Source organism: Amblyomma americanum, chromosome 9 (assembly GCF_052857255.1).
Source record: "Amblyomma americanum isolate KBUSLIRL-KWMA chromosome 9, ASM5285725v1, whole genome shotgun sequence".
NCBI classification, from domain to species: Eukaryota; Metazoa; Arthropoda; class Arachnida; order Ixodida; family Ixodidae; genus Amblyomma; species Amblyomma americanum.
Window position 1 is genome coordinate 57,133,517 of NC_135505.1, and position 25,286 is coordinate 57,158,802.

Sequence of the window (25,286 nt, forward strand, 5' to 3'; positions counted from 1 at the left end):
TGGCTTGCCGCTCTGCCATCGGCGGAGTGATCCGTAGTAGTGCGATGAATGATCTGCGAAAGCAAAGAGTTCGCGTTCCCTCCTTTGCTACTTCCACAAGGTGGATTTGAGGTGTCGGACGGGATGTGAGCCAGTTACTACATCTCTCCTTTCCTTCACAAAAAGTTTCCTTTTGCTCTCGGCGTGGTTCAGGTGTCTATCCATAAGTGGCATTTTGGTACCACAACCTTCCTCTTCTGGAGGCCAATGTCTCGCGTCGCTGAACGAACGTATCAAAGACGATGAAGATTCTGATAACCCGCTTAGCGTTCCCGAATCCTTCTGATGATTACGGAAATGCCTATTTCAGAAAATGTATTTCAATAACCCATTGCTACAAAGTGAATTCATTTCAAAACCAACTTTTTATTTGAACACGTGTTGATCACACTAAGAAAATTGGCGCCAAATTCTGCCTTACAAACCAATTTTTGGCTCCTTCTTGCTGAAAACTGTAACAGAGTGGAGTCACCTGCCCCTCTGAATTGGCTGCCTGAAGATGATATTGCATTCTTCATAAACACGATGAAAAATTTTCTGTCTGCTTAGCTCAACAAATTTTTTTTGCTGCTTTGCCCTGAATATCTTTCAAAACCCTGCACTATGCCTTCAGTACACGCGTGAAGTTTGCTATCATTTTCCTTTATTTTTCATTCTGAGTTTGCATACTGTGAGCCTCACGCTTCTGCTTGTGACACGCTCTTCATTTAGAAGGCTGACGGAGAATTTCGCATAGTTAGCTTGAAACTCGAACTCTTGTTCTCCTTTTGTTGCACACCGGTTCCAAGACGATGTTCGGATCAATTTTTCAAAGAACGGGCGCTAAAGTCATCGCAAGCTTAAAGCGCAGCGTGCTGTGCGATATCAACGTGCATTAAGGAACCCCAAATTCCCGGAATTAGTCGAATGGGCTCCGCTACCGCATCTCTCTTATCGCATGCGCTGCATAGATACCTCATAATCTGCATATTATAAAATTTCATTCTTGAATTTGGTTCTACAATACCCCGCCTAAAGACGGAAGGTAGCGTATAGAATTCCCGTTATATTGCCATTGAGCCCGCCAGGTGGGTTCTCGTAACTGATCAGTTTTTCTGTCAATCTGTCGCTGGAAAAGATTATTTACCTTTTTTTTCATTGTGAACATCCTGTTTCTCTAGATCTTTTCTAAGTGCTTAACTTGAGACTTGACTCTCGGCTCATAATTTTCTACCAGTTGGCGCAATTCTTCCACCAAGAGGAGCCACGTTTTTTGCGGTATTTCTTGTGCGTGGTTTGTTGTGTGAAGCAGAATGCCTTTCTCGACACGGTCCCCCGATTATCAGTACTGATGTGTCTGCATATCGACAGAAGATTACCGTCGCAAGTTTTCGCAGCAATGATTTTTCCAGACTATGGAGCAAAAGTGTGATTTTACGATATTGCTTTGTCTAGACCGCGATTCAGTACAGAAGGGCGTAGTTATCCAAACCAGCAACAAGCGACCAAATACAGTGGATATCTAATATTACAACCATTCTTCATTCGCGCTCCAAACAAACCGAATAACTACGAATTTGTTTTTATTTTCTTCTACAAATACACGAGTGAGTGAGTGAAAACATTTATTGATCCATTCAAGAGATTCGCGGATTCGAAAGCTCCGTCGCCTTCGTTCTTGGCGCTGGCGATCGGAGTCTTCTCTTCAGCATGGGTGGGCCCCTATTCCAGGGCTCCACTGAGCCGTGCTGCATCGCCCGCGTGCCTCACTAAGGCCCGTTGGGCCGTGAGCTCGCTGCTTGTGAGACGGCTCTCCCATTCCTCCGCACTCGGGTGTTCGTGTTTGTGGAATGCTTTGTTGCGTTCGCACTCCCATGTAATGTGATAAAGTGTGGGTGTGGCTCCGCACCACGGGCAGGTGGCCCTGTATTGTGATGGGAACATTTTGTTGAGTATGTGTAGGTCGGAGAAGGTGTTTGTCTGTAGTCTGCGCCAGATGATGGCCTCCTCCTTTGTCAGAGCTTTGTGTGGTGGTGGATATTTGATTCTGATCCCCCTGTGTAAGTTTCAAAGTTCTGCGTATCCCCCCTCGCAGGCTTGCAGATGGAACTCCGGGGCGTTAGACTGTCCTGCTCGGATTGCTTCGCCTCGAGCTAGGCTGTCTGCCCTTTCGTTTCCCTCTACCCCCGCGTGGCCTGGGATCCAACTTCTTCGCCGCTGGATGTTCTAAGCCATGCAGGACTTAAACCATGCGCAAATCTTTCATCCACACAGGAGCATACCAATGGAATCACCACTGCATCTGTACTCGACCCCTTTCATAGTCGTTAAATCTTATTCTCGATTTAGCTCGCCATGGTGGCTCGGTGGTTATCTGCATCGCTGCTTACCTAAAAGACACGGGTTCGATTGCATGGTTAAACATAATTGCACTTTTAGACTGACGTGGGACAACACAGGTACGACACAAACACTGTCTCGCACCAGTGTTTGTGTCGTCTCTGTGTTTTCGCACGTGAGTCTAAAAGCGCAATTATGTTTGACCATGCTAACTACCTACTAGCCCAATTTGAATCCCTCTTAATGGGTTCGATCCCGCCCGCGGTGGTCGAATTTTGTTGGAGGCGAAGTGCTAGAGGCCCGTGGGTTGTGCGGTGTCAGTGCACGTTAAAAAACTCCAGGCAATCGAAATGATCCGCAAACCTCCACTAAAGCGTCCCTCATAGCCTGAGTCTCTTTGGAACGTTAAAATCAACAAACCTTTCATTCTCAATTTGGCATATGTTTTCTTCTTATTGAAGGCAACGGCCATCTGTAAAACTTGTTGAATGCTTTTTCTGCTCTTTATTTCACATTTTTATTTATTTACTTATTTATGTACTTATTTATACCTTTATTTCTATATGTGCATTTTTATTTTTATTCCTCATCACTTTTGAAATTTGGAAAATGCGACGAGCTCTGTAAGTTACTGTGATTGCAGCCACTGCACTTTTACGCCTAACCACTTTTTTGTTTCACTGCTGCATCTTATATGTGCCGTTAAACCGCTATCTATTGAACCATCCTTTATCGACACATCAAACAGCTGAGCGTCGGCGACAGTGCAAAATTCACCTGGCAGCCATCCAAGATTAGAGAAACAGCACCTCTCAAGCGCGCTCAAATTAAATGTTACGACAAACTTCCGAGATAATTTTGAAGCATTTGCACGCCGCTGCAATCATTACAGTGAAATCAGGGTGATTCTCCGTGAGAAAGTATAGAACCGCATTCCAATGGCCTGAGCAACAGACGCAAAGAAAAGCACATTTGAAAGCTTTGGAGAATTACATGTTTACTTGAGGCCAACGGAGAGTCATCATTTGCCGCAATATATTGAAACAGCTAGCATCCCTAGATAGATATCGTAATAAAAAGCGGTGTAAATTTTATTTGTCAGCTTAAAACCGGTATTTTTCGTAGCCTCTGTTTCACGGGCTCGGAGGTCGTTTCTACCGTTCGTATCCATTAGGCACCGGAGCACCATATTTGATGCACACTCCTTCACCGTTTGGGTTGCGTAGGTTTCGATGGCATGTACAGTCGACTCCACACGGCGTCCTGTGAAGTCCAGAGCGGCACTAATAATAGAGTGAAAAAAAGCGATTTAATGTGAAAAACCGTAGCATTTATCGTGCCCGCTGCTTTAAGAGAAAGTACTCAAAAACATTAGCTGAATGAGATGATGCGTAAAATAATATGCATAATGGAGACAAGTTTCGCAGAATGAATAAAACGCACACAGAAGACAAGGAACAAACAAGACAGGACTGTGCTGCACTTCACACTGATTTTATTTGAAAAAGCTCGACGTTAAAACACATTCGTTTATCATGAGGTGAAACCTTATCACAATCATTCAAAAAAGCCATTTCATTCTCCAGCATTGACAGTGAAGGCCTGCTGACGCAATTCTTACCCGCTTTCCTAATAAAAAAGGCTTCGATAATTTCACGCTGAAGCTTGTCCTTTGCGTGACCCAGAAACTGCGCCTTCTTAAACATAGGTTTGCATTTGCACGACCGGCAATGTACGGCAAGATGGCTGCTGAAACCATCCTTTACTAGATTGAATTGTTCTAGCGCTCTTTCATTAAAACAGCGCCCTGTTTGGCCAATGCACACTTTTTTACACGTTAGAGGAATGCTATAAACGACCTGCGTGGCATATTTTGTGAAATTTGTGACGTGCTTATTACTGCACGCCGCCTTCTTCTTTCTCGTTATCAATAGGCAAATTTTTGACAGCTTGCATGGTGCGGAAAATACAACGTTAACGTTGTATCGGGTGGCGATTTTCTTCAGATTGTGAGATATTTTATGTAGGTACGGTATTACCTGAGTGTTATTCTGTTTCTTTCCTTTATCATCCGTTCATGCAGTTCATGGCGATTCCGCGTTTAATTATCTTTGAATGAGCGCTGTTAAAAGGAAGAAGCGACTTTTGTGACCTAGGGTTATATTTATAAAATATGTGTTTTGTTCTTAAAGTAATTTTGAGGTCTAAAAACTATGTTTTGAGCTCAGGGAAGTTCGCACGTGAATTCTAACCCCCTTGCTGCAGCTTTAAAAGCCGTGATAATTTCTGCAACTGCGTCGTCAAGGGATGAAATATGCGAATTTTCAAGAATCACCAAGTAATCATCGACATATCTAAAAATTCTTTTAGCAAGAAGGTCCTTTAGTGAATTGTTAACGCGCTTATCAACAAAACAAAGATAGATGTCACAAAGTATGGGAGCTACTGAAGAACCTATGCAAATGCCAGCCTTTTGGGTATAAAAACGATTATTAAAATTATTGGCCGTTGTTTGAAGATCAAATTCTAAAAGCGTTAAAAAGTTATCACTGCTGACACTTGATAAATTTCGAAAAGACACATCTCCCGTCTCTTAAATTAACTGTCTCACTGATTTAAGCAGTTCATTGTGCGGTACGGAGTAATAAAGTTCCTCAACGTCTATGGAGAAACCGATGGTATCAGAAGCAATCAGGTTTTGCTCTTGGCTGAGTTCTTGGACGATCTCGTGCGATCCTCGAACCAGGAAAAGATCGTCGAACTTAAAGCTTATTAACTGCCTATGCAAGTATTGTCCAACAGCAGATTGCCAACAATTCTTTTCTGAGACGATGACTCGAAACGGAAATTCCGGCTTGTGTGTTTTACAAGAGAAGAATAATTCTGGGCTTCCGTTTTCAGATTTCCTGACTAGACTTGTGACGGAATCGAGACGCATTTCTTGTAGGAGACGCACTGCAGTGGTCTTATGGGACTTCTTTTCGAATTTCGTTTTGTTGAAGTTCTTCTGTATAGCTTGAATAGCCTTTTCCTGGTACATGCCTTTGGGCAAGACTACAAATCCTCTCTCTTTATGGGATTGAAGTGCCATTAGGTTATGCTCCTTTAATTATATGACAACTTTCTGGTGTTGCGCAGGGCTATATGAACTGCAACTCATCTTTTTATCGCGGATTCGCTCCTTCCCAGGTGGCTGGGTCTTTGTCGCGCTCCTGGTACTTGAATCCGATAAAGAGGAAGCATTTGTAGGTTTAATTACCAAGTGAAATTCTATTTTAGGCTAGTTAGTTCATGGTTAAACTAAAAAATTCAGGGGGCACTTTCTTGACCTAAAGTGCGGTGATGCAAAAGCCTTTAGCGCGGTGTTGTTACTTGTGTCGCTGATGTGTGGTGAAGATAGGTACATAAAGAGGAGGAGGGAAAGGCAGGGACATTAACCAGAAAGGGGTTCCGGTTTGCTACCCTGCACTGGGGAAGAGGAATTAGGGGACTAAAAGCAGGAAGAGAGAAGGGGAAAAGGCGTAACACAAACACACGCCCAACGCTGTCACAATTTGTCACTCAATCCAGTCAGTCTCCAGTAGGCAAAGAGCGCCTTGTATGCCTTGAGGGCAGTCGACTGCTCTGGCCACGGACCGAGAATCTTTTGCTCTGTAATGGGCGAGGATCGAGGCGGTCCAGGGCACAACGCAGTGTATGTCTTGCACTCGGAAATGCAGGGCACTCACAGAGAAGATGAGCGATGGTCTCCTCACAACCGCAGCTTTCACAGGCAGGACTGTCGGCCATCCCCATCCGGAAAGCATATTGGTTGGTAAAAGCAACGCCGATCCATAAACGGCATAACAATCTTGCTTAGCGACGTGCTAGGTTACGTGAAAGAAGAAGGCGCAGTCCAGGGTCCCGTGCCTTGAGGCGGGGGTTGCAAACTCTCCCGTGTTACACGCTGAAAGTGTCAGCTCCAGCGCCAAAGGGCGAAGCCCACACGCAGCGTCAGGTCTTGATATTGGGATCCTCACTGGAAGTCCGTCGTTGTGAGCAGAACGCGCAGCCGCATCGGCCTGGTGATTACCGTTAATACCACAGTGTACTGGCAGCCATTGAAAAATGATGTCATGACCTTTGGATACAGTGCCATGGTACAGTAGACGGATCTCAGCAACAAGTTGTTCCTGCGACCCGCGGCGTAGCGCAGCTTGTTGGGCTTGAAGGGCTTCTTTAGAGTCGTTGAAAACCATCCAGTCTTGTGGAGGTTCTTGACTGATGAACTCTACCGCAGCCCGCAAGGCTGCGAGTTCCGCACCAGTTGAAGATGTTGGATAGGTCGTGTTCACTTTCATGAAGATGGATCTGGCCGGTATCACCACCGACCCCGCAGAACTGGTCGAGTGAACTGATCGATCGATGTAAACATGTATGCGGTAACTGTGGTAAGAATGCAGGTGATTCAATGTCAGTTGATTGAGAGCGGGCAGTGATACACCAGCTTTCATCGTAATGCCAGGAATATAGAGGTGAACCCGTGGTTCATGAAGACTCCATAAGGGTGAGCACGGTCTTGACGCAGGGGTGAGCTCCGATGGAAGATATGCGCGGTGGGCTTCAATGACTTTGGCGAATGCAGTACGCGGCCTAATTATTGAGAGTGTGGCGAGGTGATGACTGGGAACCCGTGTGAGGTGCCGAATATGTGTTGTCATGGTGTCAACAGCAACGTATGTAGTAACAGAATGTTCCCGGGCAACAAGAACAGTTTCTGCTGTTGATGCACATTTAGGCAGTCCAAGGCAGATTCGGAAAGCTTGCGCTTGCACACTTTGAAGAGTCTTGATATTTGTCTTTCTAATGGAACTGAATATCAGAAGACTGTACCGCATGTAGCCCAGAAATAGGGAACGGTACAATTGTAGCATCGAGCGAACTGCTGTGCCCCAGGACTTTCCCCCGAGGAAGGAGAGGACGTGGACAATCGCAATTAGTCTCTTTATCATGTCGTAGATATGTGGACTCCACGAGAGGTTCCTGTCGATGACAACACCAAGGAATCTGTGGCTTCTTTCATAGGGAATGGCTTCGCCATTGATTCGAAAGGTGTAACGTGACATTATTTTGCGTGTGATCGCCACAAGTGAAAACTTTTCGGTCGAAATGTACAGGCCCTGCAAGCGAAGATAAGCTGTCAATATCGATGCCGCCTTTTGAAGTCTTGCACGAACTTGAGGACGGGTAACCCCTGATCCCCAAAAACAGATATCTGCATATATAGAGTTCTGAGCAGATTGTGGCAATACGTCGACCAGGTCGATGAGAGCAAGGTTGAAGAGAACTGGGCTCAGCACTCCCCCCTGAGGGACTCCGCGCGAATTTCGGTGTAAGGACGTTGGTCCGTCCGCAGTCAGGGCAAAAAACGATCTATCTGATAAATAGCTGTGTATCCAGCTGAACGTGCGGCCTCCAATATCAGCAGCTCCCATTGCGTTCAAAATAGCCTGATACGTTACGTTGTCGTAGGCGCCCTTGATTTCCAAAAACAATGCCACGGTCAATATTTTCAATCTTTTGCTGTGTTGCATCCACGTTACAAGGTCAACGACGTTGTCGGTTGAAGAGCGGCTCCATCGAAACCCAGACATGAAGGTTGGATAAATCTGATATCGCTCCAAGTACCATTCCACGCGTGTGCGCAGCATTCTTTCCATGACTTTGCCGACGCAGCTGGCGAGTGCAATTGGACTGTATGATGAAAGGTCGCACAGTGATTTCCCTGGCTTAAGAAGTGGAACCAGACGACTGGTCTTCCAATCATGAGGAACTATGCTGCAGTCCATGACTTGTTATAAGTGTCCAAAAGAGCCCGTCGAGCTTTTTGCCCAAGGATGGCAAGTGCGGAGTACGTCACTCCATCGGGCCGTGGTGATGATGACCTTCTACAACAAGCCAGCGCAGGATCAAGTGCTTCCATAGAGAATAGTACGTCCATCCGAGATGCCGATGAGGATGGAACATTGCTGCAGTGCAGCGTTGCGCCTGAATTCGGAGGGCCTGTTATTCCTGCGCAGAAATCTTCGGCTACATCAACCACACTGCGCCTTTGGTGGAGCGCTACGGATATGAACGGGTAGCGCTGTTGAGAGGACGTGCGAAGACCCCGAATTACACTCCAAACGCGTGACAAAGGCTTCCGTGGGTCAAGTCTTTGGAAAAGTGTCCTCCAGCGTTGTGTTTGCAGTGCCTGAATTCTGCGCTGAATGTTCTTCTGTATGCGCCTAGCATCTCTTAGGTCTAGGCGCGACTTTGTGTGTCGGTATCTGCGTTCTGCTCTGCGCCGTTATGATCGCAGTCGCTGCAGTTCGAAGTCAAAATCGGTGTAGTTAGCGACAGGGTTAAAGGGACAAGTGGCGTGTTCCATGGCCTCCTTAATTTTTTTGTTCAAGACCGGTAGAGAAGCCTTCTGTGCAAGCAGCCTCCATAAGTAATTTAAAAACTGTCCAGTCAATGCGCTGCCTACACGTGGCTGGGGAAAATCTGGAATGGCCGGTAATAATCAGATAGGTTGGGATATGGTCGCTGCCATGGGTTTCTACATCCGAAAACCACCGGACGCTGTTGTTAAGGCACTTTGAAACGAAAGTCAAGTCCAAGCAGCTGCTTTAAGTCACATCTCGAATATAGGTCAGGCTTCCATCATTAAGGCACTGGAGGTCATGGTCAGAGGCGAAGGACACAAGCTGTCTTCCCCTAACGTCCATCCTAACTCCTCCCCTCATGGTGTGATGAGCATTGAAGTCACCCATAATGACCCACGGAGCAGGTGTAGCTGCCATCAAACCACTCAACGTTCTGGTGTCGGAACGACTTGATGGCGCCAATTACGCCGCCAGTAGCGTAACGCCTGGTCTCGGCTCTTCACTGTCAGGCAAACGTACCGATTGTCTTCGTTCGGAGGAACTGAATGTGGCACATATCTAAGCTCACGTCGAATGTGGACGATGACTTTTCTGGATCTGTTGCGCGTGGGCGACGCAAATGCCTCGTAACCGGATATTCGCAAAACTGCCGGGGTCTTCGGTTCAAGAATCACAAAAATTAAAAAGTGATTCTCGTAGACGTAGTGCCGTAAATCTGAAATCCGTGACTGGAGTCCACGAGCATTTTCTTGGAAAATGAATGCTTGCTTGAATATTTTTTTGAAAATACAAGTCCGAAGGAGCCATTATGCCTTCTACTGCAGAGCCGCAAGAACTGGATGTAGCGCGTGACACTTGAAGTGCGCTATTTGCTGCTGGCGAGCGCGTAGTGAAGATGTTGATTAAAGACTACACAATTGTTCGATTCGCGACACCTTCGCTGCCGTCTATAACCTCGAGCATGCTTGGTTGCTGGAGACACAGGAGGGCGTTTAGGCTGCATTCTTCCAGAGCGCGTTCAAGAGGCGTGTGGGAAGATTGCCTGTGTACTTCTGTGTACTTATTTCTGTGTCCTCGTTTTTGTAGCGCTGAAAAAACTTGTTCAACAAACCTTGCAAGATTACCTGGGGACCGATCATCTCAAACGATGGTGGCGCCACTCAGTAACGTCACACCCATGCGTAGATAGGCTCAAACGCAGGTGCATGGTCTGGAGGCGCCTTGCGCATGCTCAGTGAATTATCGTATACAGAGTTCCCAGTTACAACATGCTACACCAACGACTAGTATTATAATTAGCCAATTACCAATTAACTAATTATCTAGCTAAGTAATTACTAATTACTGCTTAACTGTGAGGACACTTGTCTTCTTACGTCGAGGAATGCGATAGCATATGTTCTGAAGAAAAGAAAGGTTATTGAGGGAAGGGCGCAGCAGCTCACAGATCTGGAAATCTCGGTGGACACCTCAACCACGTTTGATTGACCGCTACCGTGTGACACTTTTCTGCGAACATCCCCGCTGAGGAATGGTAAGCCTGAAAAGGCATTCGCCTTGATATAAAGAAGGCCGGTCCGAGACAAGACTTGTGATCTGAAAGTCAATATCCTCTGCTTTAGCATCCACACGTGTGGACTTCAGCCGCTGGTTAATAGAGCTATCAGCTTCATTTACGGACCACGCAGTTTAGAAACTGTGTCCCCTACAGTACAACGAGCAGAGGCGCTCCTTCGGAAACAGTTGGCTGGTACCTAAGAACTCCAGTTCGCCATTTGTAGAGATTTGCTTACTAAAACGGAAACTGGTTGTGATTTAAGACCACAGACATGATCCTCGGGATGGTAGCATCTCTTCCATGCTCTGCCGTGTCCTTCAACACGACCAAGGACTCGCCTACGTGCCTGTGAATAGAAACTACGTCAGGATCTTACGATGGCTTCTCATGTCAGCTCCTAAAATTGAGCAGACAAAGTAATTGAAAGGGGTACTCGTTGTGACATACATGCGTACAGAGCACCAGACGAGAAATTCCGAAGTCGCGTGTTCGAATCCCACCGGCGGCATGTGGTTGTTTTCCTTGTTTTTTTAATCTTCCACCGAATAAAAGCTACAAATTGAAAAAAATAACATCCCCTATGTCCTTTGGTTTCGATGACTGTTGCCTTCTGCGATATTTGTCCCGCGATTGAAAGGAAGATGTCTCAAAACACAAACGCTAAAGATGAGCCGAAGCAGATTATTTTTTTTTACTGACCAAACAACTTCCCTTCGTACGAAATAGTGCTAGAGTTCCGGTCAAATTCTTAAAAAGAAATGAAAGTTGCACTTCCTTTTGCAGCATTTTGAAAACGCACTTCACCAGTTGAATGTGTGTTATCCCTTAGCGTTCTTAAGTGCTCTTCGGGAGGAGCCTTATAGTACAGTCCTTCAATATCAATGAAAAACGACGATGTACTCTTGAGCAGCCAAAGTCTCTAGGTGCTTCAGCACTTCCAATGAAATAAGCAGAAGGAAAGAGCCTTTGTTCACGAGGGTACAAAAGTACATCTGAAGCTATCGGCTATAAAGCGTTGCCGCATTCTACTTTCCGAAATAATGGTGCGCACTGGGAAAACAGGCTCGTGGGGCTCCAAGGTGATTCTTCATCGTTCCTCGTTTCGCCTTGATCGTGCGTGTGCGTTTTTTATTACTGGTGTAGGGTAGTTAGCTACTTAGCCCTGTTTTGTTAATATTTCTCCTATATGGCAAGAATAAAACAAAGTTCAATGATTTGCTCCCAATGCCTGGCTAATGGTGTTTTGGTGGCTGATTCCATGTATTGCGTCAGCAGTGATCTCAAGAGAGTGCGATAGATCTTGGTAGTTATGGCGCATCTGTGATACGGCGCGGTTGCCGTGCAATATGGCAGGTTTGATGCGAAATAAACATAGTTCAAAGCACCAATGTTTAATGACCTCTAGCAACACTCGGCATATAGCACAACGCTACGTGAGAGTTACGAGTAGGTGTTTTGTAACCGAGCGCAGCAATCGTGCGATTGAAAAGTATTGACAGCCAAGCGCTTTTATTGTAATATGCTTTTAGGCCTACCAGAGAATTCGATGACAGATAGGGCTCCCTTCATACATCAACGAAGGGGCCTGCCTATCACAACGCCTCGCCGCCAACTGTGCCTTGTGTCAGCATAGGATGCACTCATATCACTCCCGGCTAAAAGCCGATACCCCATAACAATAATTGCACTCGTACGATCCTGGTTCCAAAGCCTCAACTGCGCACGTTATCTTGGACACCGTAAGCGTTATGACTGTATCGGACAAGTGTATTGATTGTCTCAGCGCGGATGCACATCAGGGGTGCGCAGTATGTACAGCGCACTAGCTCGTGCCTCTATATGCTATGCCCACAATAAACGTGGTCCCACTCTTGCACTGACCATGCTGTTGTATTCGTCGTCCCGCCTGTCTGATACAATTAAGTCATTATGAGGAAAAAAACGCCCAATAACTGCCACGATACGCATTTTTAAAAGAACTTACCCTACAGAAATATCTTCCTCTGCGGCATCTGTGCCCTCTAGAGAAACTCCTGCAGCGCGGTTTCTAGGTACGCGCTCCTTGTCTGCATTCCTAGTAAAGGACAACGGGTAACCAGTGCACTAATGAAATATGCCGCCGCAGACCCTTAACCGACAAGCGACCCACCGCTCACAGTGGAGCAGATGTGATATCTCACTCGGTGCTACGGCGTCGAGAATCACGCTTACTCATGCATTGCGCCTAGAGATGCATTCCACAAGATAATTGGGCTAGTGCAATGACTAGACAACTTCACAATGCTATGCTTGCGCGTTGGCCTGGCGAAAGAAGAGTGCGCCACGCTCTGTGAACGGGCAGTGATCACCTGGACTGCGGGGAAGTAAACATTCGGAACGTCACTTGGTTCCCAGCAGCGCAAGCGTTCAAGCACACCACGAACTCCTCGTCAGCTAAAGAAGTGTTAGTATTTTCTCATGCCCAGCAGGCTGTTGAGGCCACCCGGAAACGCCAAGACACGCGAAAACGCGCTCACCTGCCTGCCAACACTCCTCTAGCGGTCATGAATTATTTACGGGCTCCAGTACCTCCCCTGACCCTGCTGTATATAGGACGTGCTCATGTGACAGCATGGACACTCTTTTGTTGTACAGCACACAGCTTCAGCGTTGCAGGCCGGAGCCGAAAAGGATAAGCCGACTATATATGTGAGTTTCTTTAGCCGTGCTGCACTGGCGGCCGCTAGATGTCACTGCATACCCTCTGTAGTGAGAAAAATGCGAACGAAATGAAAAAGGTTAAAGCGGGCATGGAAACTCGCGACAATAGCGTACAGCGGCAGGAGAGTCAGCTAGAGCGATCCGGAGGCCAACAGATGGAATTAGGAAGCGAACGTTTGGGGCACAGGAGAGTTCTGGTGGTCGGGGACTCGAATGTAGCGAGGGTTGAGGGAGGCGTTCTGACGGCAGTGAAGGCAGACAGGCGGGTGCAGGTGGAGGCTCAGTCGGGAAAGTGCATGGTGGATGCAATGGCCAGAGCCCGGGAGGTGGTGGTGGGTAGCATGGATGGCGAACACCTTGTGGTCATCCATGCTGGTCTCAATGATGTACTGCAGGGGAGGAGCCAGAATCTTGAGACCCAGTTGGAGGTGGGGATGCGTAGGCTTAGAGAGGCCTCTGAGAGTGTGCATGTGACCATATGCACAATCCCAGAGGTCCAGAGGCAGGCTCGCGAAACGGAAAGGAGGGTCGTGGAGACTAATCGGGTAATTAGGCTATTGAGTCGACGACTAAGATACGAGGTGATGGAGGTCAACAGGGAAGTGTACGAGGTTAGGCCCCACCCTTTTGCACAGGATGGCATCCACTACGGTGGTGCCACTGGCAAGAAGGTGGGTAGTAGGATAGGTCGCCAGGCAACAGCTTTTTTGGGGGGACCCAGAGCTCTGAAGGAACCAGTGTAGAGAAGGAAGAATTAAGATCAAACGGACAATGGAACCATAGGGGAAGAAAGAGACGCAAGCGCCAGGGCCAAGTTAATTCAGATATAGGTTTCATTAACATGCAAGGTGGCAGGAATAGACTGAAATGGGAGGAAATAGGAGAACAGTTAAGACAGGCGGAATTAATGGTATATGGTTTAGCGGAAACACATCTTAGAGACATGGAGCAACCACCCTGTAACCCAGACTACGCATGGGAATATTGCAATAGAACAGAGGGCAGCAGAAAGGGAGGTGGAATTGGGGCATTCATTCATAAAAGTATGAATTTTCAAAGGGTTAGACTGGGATGCAGGGAACATTTATGGCTAAAAGGAACAGTGGCAGGCAAGCAAACACTCCTTGGCTTTGTATACCTGTGGACAGGGGTTAATGCCAAAGAGGAAAACAGGAAAATGTTAGAATGTATTGCAAGCGACATTGATGAGCTAGGAGGACAGGGCGAGATAATTATATTAGGCGACATGAATGCACACATAGAAGACCTGGATGGGTACACGGATTCGACAGGAAGCATGCTGCAGGACATGTGTGACAGGCATGATTTAGTTGTATGCAACAGCACCGAGAAGTGTGAAGGGCTCATAACATGGGAGGCGGGGAGTCTGCACTCGACGATAGATTATGCACTAATGTCACAGAGGATGTATAACAGATTAGGGGTAATGAGCATAGATGAAGATGGTTCCAGAAGTCTAGGTAGTGACCACAAGCGTATCAAGTTGAGCTTCAGAAGAAAAAGCAATGTAGGACTGAATCAAGATAAACAATCAGGGGGAAATTTTTACTCAGAAAAGCAATTGGAAGTAGCAGCCAAACAAATCGAGAAAGTAATTTTTGAGGATAGTGAAACAGAATGGACTTATACCAAATTAACTCGATTACTGGAGCTAGAGCTAGCTAAGGTGGGAGTAAAGCTAAAAGGGAAAAGATGCAAACCCAAGAGTTGGTGGGATGAGGAGGTCAGAGGGCAATAGAAAAGCGCAAGGAAGCATCCAGGGAACACAGATATTCCAAGAAGAGGGGGGAACCAAAACCCGAAGTAGACAGAAAATGGGATACCTTCATAAAGTGTAGAAGGGACGCATCCTATTTGATTAATGAGAAAATTAGAAGAAAGGGTGCCCAATGGATGTCAAAAGTAAATAAAAAGGATAGAAAAGCAGCCCAAAAATTCTGGAAACATCTAAATGCAATGAGTAATAAAACTAGGATAGAACAAAGGTTTATTGTTACAGATGAGGGTATTCGACTAGAAGGGGATGAAGCAATAAAACACATAGGAACAAGGATGACGGAAAAATTTTCAGCAAAGCACGTGGTACATAATTTATCGAAGGAGGATAGACCGGTTACAGCAATAGCTTCACTTGAGCAAGGAGAGTGGGAAAGGGCAGAGAAGAAGGTTCCTAGTGGCACATCAACAGGACCAGATGGTATCCCGATTATGTTGATAAAGAAGTTAGGACCAAAATCCAAGCAAACATTAATACAGGTAGTGAACAAAATGATAGTGGATGAGAAAGTCCCCGATGAATGGCGATTAAGTAGAATGAACATGATATATAAGGGAAAGGGGGACAAAGCAGACGTAAGTAACTATCGCCCCATAACAGTGACGTCCGTGGTTTACAGGGTGGTGATGCAAATTATAAAGGATAGACTGCAGGCTTGGGTGGAGAACGAGGGGGTGCTAGGGGAACTACAGAATGGGTTCCGGAAACAAAGGAGGTTGGAGGACAATCTATTTTCATTGACACAGTGTATAGAAATTGCGGAAAAGGAACATAGGCCCTTATTGCTAGCATTTCTGGATATTAGGGGAGCCTATGACAACGTTACTCAGGAGCATTTGTGGGACATATTGGGCACATTGGATGTGGAAAATGGAGTAATTAATCTTTTAAAAGATATATATAGAGGTAACAGAGGGCTCATAAAATGGGAAAAAAATGTATCAGGGCCTGTAGAGATACAGCGGGGGCTTAGACAAGGATGTCCTCTGTCCCCTTTGTTGTTCATGTTGTACCTGCAAGGTTTGGAGGCCAAGCTAGAGGGGAGCGGACTAGGTTTCAACCTATCTTTTTTCAAGCAAGGGGAATTGATTAAACAGACATTACCGGGACTAATATATGCGGACGATATATTGATAATGGCTGACAACAAGCAGACCTGCAGAAGTTGTTAGACATATGCAGTACAGAGGGAGATAGATTAGGCTTCAAGTATAGTAAGGAAAAATCTGCAGTCATGACATTTAAAGAAGAGGGCGGCGAGCATAGAATACAGGAGTTCGTGCTAAAGGTAGTGAATGAGTACAAGTATCTTGGGGTGTGGATAAATAACAGTGTGGAGTATCTGACAGAGCATGAAAAATATGTAATGAATAAAGCTAGTAGGAATGCAGCTGTCATGAAAAATAGGGCACTGTGGAATTACAATAGGTATGAGGTGGTAAGAGGGATCTGGAAAGGGGTGATGGTCCCTAGCCTGACCTTCGGGAATGCGGTCCTGTGTATGAGGCCAGATGTTCAAGCAAGGCTGGAAATTAGGCAACGGGGAGTAGGGAGGTTAGCTTTGGGAGCACATGGCAATACACCAAATCAGGGGGTATAGGGTGATATGGGATGGGCGTCTTTCGAGAGCAGAGAGGCTAGCAGTAAGATAGCATTTGAGGAACGATTGAGAAGGATGGAGGAAAAGCGGTGGGCTAGGAAAGTTTTCAGATACCTGTATATAAAGAATGTTGACACGAAATGGAGAAAGCGAACTAGAAAATTGACAAGCAAATATCTGGACAGCAGTAAGGGGGCAAATCAGCAATTATCGGTTAAGAAAAAGGTTAAAGGAACAGAGAGAGCTTTGTGGAAAACAGGGATGCTGACGAAATCGGCACTAGAAACATACCGGACCTTTAAACAGGAAATTGTCAAAGAAAATATCTATGATAATTGTAGGGGAAGTTCTTTGTTGTTTGAGGCCAGGACTGGAGTTTTGCGGACTAAGAAGTATAGAGTCAGGTACCATGAGATAGACACTTTGTGCATTGCGTGCGGAGAGGAGGAGGAAACGGCTGAACACTTGATACTTTTCTGTAAAGGGCTTCACCCTACAGTGGAAGGCAGCGGGGCTGACTTACCCAAGGCATTGGGGTTTAGGGATAGTGAAGGGAAAGTGGATTTTAAGAGGTTAGAAGTAACCAAGCGAAGGTTATCTGATTGGTGGCTAAAAGCAAGACAGGAGTAAAATTTCACAAGACATGGCTAGGTGGCTTGAGCCACCGCCCGATGTAAAGGGTTCAGCCGTATCCATCCATCCATCCATCCATCCATCCAGCATTGTATATAAGCTTGCTTCTTAGAAGGTTCTGTTTTCAATTTTATCATTATCTCTCTGTATTTCCTTCATGTCCGTACTCCTTGTCCACAGATTGTCGGTTTTCTATGTGCGGCTGACTTCTTCCTGTTAATTTTTCCCATAAAAAACCAAACCACCTCCACCACACATTACTTTCTTTTCCCTCCTGTGGTCTCTGCCTTCACGCCGCCTCAAGTGTACAGTGGAAGTAAAATGCTTATCACATGTTCTTATCAGTATATATCTTTGCAAATAGATCAGGACCAAAACGGCAACCCGTCAGGCATATCAGCCATTCTAGGTAACTTTCGACGATATCCAACCACCAAACGCAACGCAGGAAGGCAGGGCGACAGTGTGGTTCCCTACATGGCTGTGTTTGAGGCTGGCGGAGAAAGCACTGGATCAATGGGCCGCAGGGAGAGCTGCCCAAAGCAGGCTGACACTAGAGTCACTGGAAGAATTCAGAGTACTTCGATCCCCCTCTGTCCACCACCGGATTTTGAGGCTTCATGGCTGCCCCTGACTGGCGCTCCCAGCACAGCAATCGCATCCTTGCTTCCTTGTGTACCCTGTGACTTATCCAGCGGCTCTATTACCGAGGTAAGCCAGCAGGAGAAAAGCTGCCAAATTATGCCCTAAACATGTAGTATGACCTGGCCGAATGCTTGAACTACCAACAGTGCGGCAAGCGCCAACTATTGCTCATCCGACTCAAGTATTATACATGTTATCCTGGGGCCGTAATTTACAAATATCCATTATCCGTTAATAATATTTAGGATACATTTGGCCATCTGACTTTTATTACTGTTCTATAGTGATTTAGCTGTCCGTGGTAAGCGACCGGAACATTGGCTCATTGGCGGCAGGACGTCGCCATTGGCTGCATATCGCAACCAATGGTGAACCGGTGCGTGCAGTTAGTGGCGAAAGCTAGCGTCAGCGTAAGGACCCGCTACTTTCTGATTTGAGTGGGTCCCGGTATGGTGCCTTTGGCTGACGCTGGCCTTTATCCAAAAGAATTAGGAAAGTGATGTGCATTTTGCATGGATCCTTATAGACAATGGTACCTGCTTCTCCAAAATATGTCACGTTCGAAGATAATATCAGTTTCTAAAAACACAATCAGCACTACATTTTAAAACAAAGACAGAGAAAGAAATTGATAGGATGGGCGCCGTACTCCAACCATTTCTATTGAATTAGAAATGCTAACTAACACAGAATGAGCGCATGTGCATTCATGAAGGTAGGGATACAAATTTAAAAACATGTTAGATTAAAGAGGGCAGACTAAGTATCATCGCCTTTTTAATAATCTGAATACAGTGGCTCTAAGGGACACTAATGTGGAGCTGACGGACGTGTCACCTCTTTTCCTTCCTTGTTAAAAACGCTTCTGAAAATTCGCGGGATGATTTATCCTTGTTCCTACTTAGAATTCTGATTCCCTGAAGTCGTGGCTGGTAGTTATGATATATTTTCATGATTGGAAGAGTGGCAGTGGGTGGGTAGATTCTGGTGCGGGTCTGGAACGTTATCTACAGATCGTTTATGTTCTCTGGCACGTTTGATGATACAGTAGCCGGTTTGCCCGACGTACACTTTGCTATATGAAAGGCGATCTCATATTCCACACCCATAGCACACTGTAAATACAGCTTCGTGTGTTTGTCTCTGCTTGCGGAAACTCGCAGAGGCGCTCTTAGAAAACATCAAGGGGAGAACAAAAAAGCACTGAGACAAGAAAGTAACAGCTAAAAACGCCAGTAGTGCTCCGCTACATCCATAGGGTGTCCCAAAACTTGAAAAGGGTTGGAAACAAGAAAAGCGTGCCGCTGGTCTTGTCGACGCCAAGTAAATTGGCCAAGATGTGCCCCAAAGTCAGCAGTAGCGCCCCTGCAGGATCCAGCTGCGAAATGAAACACACGAACCCGCACGTACGGTGTGCCAAAAGTGTGGTTCATGAGGTCGCCCTTTTATGTGGCAAAGTGTATGCCGGGAAAACTGGCTGCTGCGTCAACGAACGTCCAAGGGAACATAAACGATAACTAGATAACGTTTCAGAACCGTGCCAGAACCTACCCGCCCCATGTCGCTATTGCAAAAAATGAAAACTATCATAGCTCTTAGCCACTAATTGTTGGAATCAAAATTCTAACTAGAAGGTAGGATAGATCAGCTCTTGAATTATCAGAAGCGTTATTATTAAGGAAACAGGCGACACACGTGGCAGCACCACGTCGCCTTGCGAGCGAGTGAATTCCGATTAATAAATAAGTGATAATATGCAGCCTGCTCTCCTCAATCTACTGGATTTGTGTTTTTATACCGTCATGAATGCGCATACTCTGTACCTTCAATCTCTATAATGTTAACATGTGCATGCTTCAATAAAACACTGCTTGGAGTACAGCGCCCGTCCTGTCAAGTTCTTTCTGTGTCCTCCTCTTAATATGAAAAGCTGGATTGCTTTTTAATGCACAGTGCGTAACCAACCAGACTCGCGGCGTGTTTTTTTTTTTTCAGGTAACATCAGGGCCGAGATTGATTAGATTTTTTTTCTGAACAAAGCCAACTGACTCGGCACAATCAAAGCAAATATATAATCGCGGCTGAAGCTATCTTCTTCTAGGCCTAAATAAATCCATATAAAGATGAAAATTACACCTACTGTAGCTGGGCAGGCATTTCCTTCAACGCCAGGGGGCGTAGGTGCAACGCCACATCTGAAAAGAAAAGTGATATTCTCTGCGTCAGGACGCCAACGAGAAATTGCCTCTGGCTCTGATGTCCAATTGTGTCTCTTCTGCGGCAGCGACTGCCATACCATTGACGAATAATTATTAATATTATGCAAAAAGCTGACTACACCATTTGAAGACGCACCTGTCGGCCTTTGAAGCCCTATTCTCTTTCCTTAAAGTGCCACCTTTCATTTATTGTCCGAAGAACATGCTCTATCCGTTTCCTCTTAGTTGCACTTAATCGAAAATATCGGTGTACACACCGCTAATCGTATATGTTTAAATGCTTATACCTTGAGCTGGCAGGAAAATGTATAATTCCTGACTATAAATGAAATTCAGCATCGCCCAATTTAGCACAACGTCTCTAGCACAATTGATTGCTATGTTTTCGGGCTATGTAACGTATGCGGAGATGCTAGTTGCCAAAAAAATTTAATTGTGCCCTGAGAGTTGTACCACTCATGCGGTCTTCTTATTGGAAATTAGGATAGAAGGGTTGCACTGGCTGCTATTTCAAGCGACGTCCATGCTACCCGATTTTTTTTTTCTTTAGCCTACCTCATCATTACCTTCTCTATATATCTATGAAGTGTACAAAATCAAGTTTAAACTTCGCCGTTGGCATTCAGGTTCTGAACGCCGAAACGAGTGCTCTGAGGGCAGGCACAATGGTTGCACAGTTTACATTTCAGAACCATCAGGAGATGCGATCGTAACTTGACGGTGGTTAAAAGTGCTCATCGATTCTTTATCAGTAACGAATCTTGATCTGTAACAGATCAAGCACCTCGGTATCGCACGAAAAGAAGTTACGCTAGATGAGGGGGGGTATTTCCATACAAGTTATCTTCACTGTTCGTAAGGAAGGCCAAGTAATCCTCGGTTTGCAGGCATGCGATACCCTTGTCTGTAATCCCGACAAGTCCATAGCGTATTGCAAAGCAGTTCGGAAAAAAGCTGCACATGAATTTCGCCACTTCTTTTCTGGTATAGGCTTTGTGCAGCGCCGCTACCGCATGGTTCTTCATGACGGTGCACGTCCAGCCGGCGCGATCTCTACCACTGGCCCTGAAAGAGCAGATAGGGGATGAGCTGGAGCGCATGAAGCGTGGAGGAAGTAACCGAGCCCGCAGAATGAATGAGCCCTCTCGTCTTTGTACGCAAGAATGACGGTAAAATTCCAGCCACCATGGACCCCAGGAAAACAAACGAGTCCATTGAAACAGAGTTCTGCAAAATGCCTAGACGCGGCTACATAGAGGCTGAACTTGCGCGAGCAAAGCTGTTCACGCGCTTAGAAGTGAACTCGGGATTCTATCAAATTCCGCTTCACAACGAAACTTCCTGCATCTCCACGCTGGCAACACCGTTTGGCCGCTATCGTTTTCTGCGATTGCCCTTCGGCATCTCGTCGGCATCCGAAATATTTTAAAAGACCTTAAACCATGTCTTCGAGGCATTCCCAGGAAGGAAAGTTTATGTCGATGACATATTAGTGTGGGGCGTCTCACGACAACAACACGACGAACGGTTGAGGTCTGTGTTGAAGGCTGCAGAAGGAGCAGGACTAACTTTCAACACGGCAAAATGCGTCGTCGCCGTGGCAAAAATAGACATTCTGGGCGACGTAATTTAAGCAGAAGGCATCCGGTCCAGTCGTTCTCTGGTTCAATGCATACTGCAGATGCCAGAGCCAAGCAATAAACTTGCCCCGCTAAGAATGCTCTGTGTAGTAAATTTTTTTGGCAAGTTTATTCCTACGCTGGCACACAGAAGAAAGCCTTTGAGAAGCATTATCAAGAAAGACGCAGTGTTTGACTGGACGCAAAATCACGCGGACGAGTTGCGTCAACTGTACCGGGCCTTGAGCGAACAACAGCTGCTCTCAATGTTCGATCCCACGAGGGGAACCAAAGTTTTATGTGACGCCACAACGGCACGCGGAAACCAGTCGCGTACGCGTCAAGAACACTCTCGGTAGCAGAAAAACGCTGCTCCGAAAAAAGTTAAAAAAGGGTGTTTTTACGCTCGGCTGACAGCGAATACATTTAACTCGCTATAATGCAACGATGTACAGAAACTCCAGAATCTATGTTGAAACTCCGACCATTCCGCCCGGCGGAGAGCTCGAATGGTAGAAAAAGGGTACAGTGAGGAAACAGAAAAGGCTCGACAACCTTCTTGTACTAATCCCTCTAAGTTCTCTAAAGAACTAGGTTACGTAGGGGTTCACAGTTAAGGCAATGAGCCCTCGGTAGTCTGTAAAGCACAGCTACTAATGAAGGATTGTCTGGCGTTTTGAAAGCAAAAAGCAAGAAACAAGTTTGTGGACCACTGAGTTCACTTGCCATGCAGTTGCACACTCAGAATTAAGAAATTACATGTTGGGAAGCATGGCCTGCCATTTAGAGCACCACGCGAAGATCGATAATATTCTAGAGAGTGTCTATAACTCCTTCTAGACAAAACTCACTGCAAGCAATAAACTGATATTTTGCAACGGGGAAGGTGTTGAGGATTTATGCCCAAGCGAATTCGGAGAGTTCCCAGTGCATGGAACAACTAGGTTTTATTTTGCACAAATGATTTTTGAATCCGGGAATATCTTCCTAAGGAGCAACTTGAGGAGGGGAAGCTGGAGGTACAGGCAGGCATCAGAGTCTCAGCTTATGAAAAAAAAATGGTTCTGCTTCTTGCTTGAGTGACGACTTGGAAACCACTTTATGTTTTGCTAGGTTGAATCGTGAGCTTATAAAATCGCAGCACTGCTGACTGAAATGTCAGTCCTCAAGTAAAATATTTTCTTCAGAACAGAAGGCGACATTGTGAGGAAACTTCAAATCACCTGAAACTATAGATTTTGCAATGCTGTCACAATTGCGGTGACAAGCGGTGAGCAAAGAAAATAGTTGAAAACCATGCCAAACCAATCATTTCCGTGCAATAGGCTTATTCAGAGCTAATTAACCGCCAGATTTTCTCTGACTGTTTGAAGCAGAGCGTTGTAAGCCGCTGAGGTGGCTGAGTGGTTATGGCGCTCGGCTCCCGGCCCTAAAGACGCGGGTTCGATCCCGGCCGCGGCGGTTGAATTTCGGTGGAGGCTAAACTCTAGAGGCCCGTGTGCTGTGCGATGTCAGTGCACGTAAAAGAGCCCCAGGAGGTCTAATTTCCGGAGTCCTTCACTACGGCGTCTCTCATAGCCTGAGTTGCTTTGGGACGTTAAACATGCATCAATCAAACCAAACCGAAACAGAGTGTTGCTCTTCCTAGCAATGCATTATAAATATTTGCGTGCTCTAAAACATCAAACGAAATATCGTGACGCATCTCTTCGCTAGGCGTTTTAATAATAGCGACGTCTTGTACTTTTGTAATTGCTGCTTATCGTTGCTGGTGCCTAAATTATTCGTCCTCGTCATGATCTTACATCCCTTCGTCGGCCGTACCAAATCTAAGCCGGCACATATCTTGCACCCATCCTCTTGCAATTCAGCCGGATGAGTGGAGAGGTTATAAGGCTCGTCTCAGACGCCATTGACGGCTTTATGTGGAATCCGCAGGCAGCTCGACTAGGCGTTAAGTCTGGAGAAGACCACCACGTGAACTATAAAATGCAGAGAGCGAAGCTAGGTCTCCTGACCTATAAAAAAGCACCCCAAAGGTAGAAAAGAACACTCCCATGACGGAGGCTCATGAAGCCATGGAAGCGGACAGGAGAACATTGTTCTTCGCTGCTCGAAGAAACCAAGCGTGTAGAGTTGCGCCTTATCCTGTAGACAAGCGGCTAAGCTGATGGCTAAAGGCACATAAAACAATTTTATAATGGGTTACATCGTTATTGCATTGAATTCCGTGATTTCACGTAATTTTCAGTCAAATTTTTCCTGGTTTCTCCAGCGCTATTTTCTTAACCCAACCTTCATCATAAATTGTGTGGGCCCAAAGGTGGTTCTGAGTGGCTCACTATACAAAATCTTGTAATTTGAGTACGGTCAGTTTCTCGGCTTAGAGAAGTTTGGTTTCTCATTTTGTGACCCTTAATATTAGCGTTACACTACATATTTCAAGCAAGTTCTCAATAAATACCGACTTTTATTCTTGACCCACTTTGGGATGGGTATTTTATGATGCTGTTATTCTGAAGACTTTGAACGGCGTATAAGATATGCAGATAATTTCTGAACTAATGCGAACACATTTTTCACATGCTTTTACACTGCCAGCAGGAAGACAGAATTTGGAAAAATCAAGTGCTTCTCGTATTTGGAAAAGCTATCCACAAGAGCTTGCTGAACTTTGCATATTTAAATTAGGTTTTGAATAATGGCATAAATGTGGTTAATATCAATAGGTATTTTCCTAAAGTCAGTTTAGAGCCGAAACCGGACATCAATGTAATTCTATACAGACTATGCTTAAAAATGTTTCAAGGAAATGTATTTGTATTGGATGGAAGAAACGTTGAAATTTGTAAGGTTTCAAACCAGCGTGAGTTTCTGAAAATTTAACATGAGTTCTTTATGTATGGACCTTTTACCATTCTTCGCGATATCTGGAGCATATAATCGAGTATGGCGAGAAATTTCTCACAGTGAACCACACAAACCGAACATTATTGAGAACTTGTTGCAGTTTTATCACATTGATTGCCATATGCTCGAAAATGTTTACTTGCTACATAGTGATCCTTCTCCGTCTAGATATATTAGCTCCTACATTCTGCTTTCTGAATTTATATTAAAGAGGAAATACAGGGTTTTTCATAAAAACACAGAACTGCGCTACACTTACTCAGACACGACGCAGAGAACGCCCAGTACGAGCAGACAGATCAAAACCACCTTCATCTCAAAGATTAGATAAGTGATTCGAACGGTGCGACTTAATTGGTAGGCTCTCCTGCCTCATCCTTTAGCTTCGTTGGGGTTTTTATGCGGTCTTGACAGCATTTCTCAGCTAGAAAATTTGTTTTTTTTCATTGTATTTTTATTTCAAACTTTTAAGAATTACAAATTTGTTTGACGTCTTTTAATAAATGCATCAGACCTACTTCGTCATCCACCCACAGTTTCAATGCATCACTATAGTGCATTCAATGTGTTGACATGCCAGATGATTAGCCTTATAGAGGGTGAAAAACATAAAAATAAAACTAACAAACGATCAGTATTATACTTTTAATGCGTGCCTAAAGGCCGGTGGTTGTCACCCACCATTTTGTATCGCACAGTAGAGAGCTGGACATATTAAAATTATAATAGGCTCCTAATGTGTCGCTTCTTGAAAAGGTGTGAGGAGAAACACGTCGTTCTAACTGGTAGCCTATCTTAGCATTCGACGCTGCATAATAACAGATAATGCATTATTCAAG

At 45.4% G+C, this 25,286-nt stretch overlaps 1 long non-coding RNA gene across 1 annotated transcript; it reads right to left on the minus strand.

Moving 5' to 3' along the window:
• Positions 1–3,437: 3,437 nt before the first annotated feature.
• Positions 3,438–24,807, minus strand: LOC144105497 (uncharacterized). The gene is made up of 3 exons (XR_013308812.1): positions 24,707–24,807; positions 19,840–19,894; positions 3,438–3,641 (listed from the first exon to the last, which is right to left on the minus strand). It is a non-coding gene; the product is annotated as an uncharacterized LOC144105497 (long non-coding RNA).
• Between the last annotated feature and the right edge of the window lie 479 nt (positions 24,808–25,286).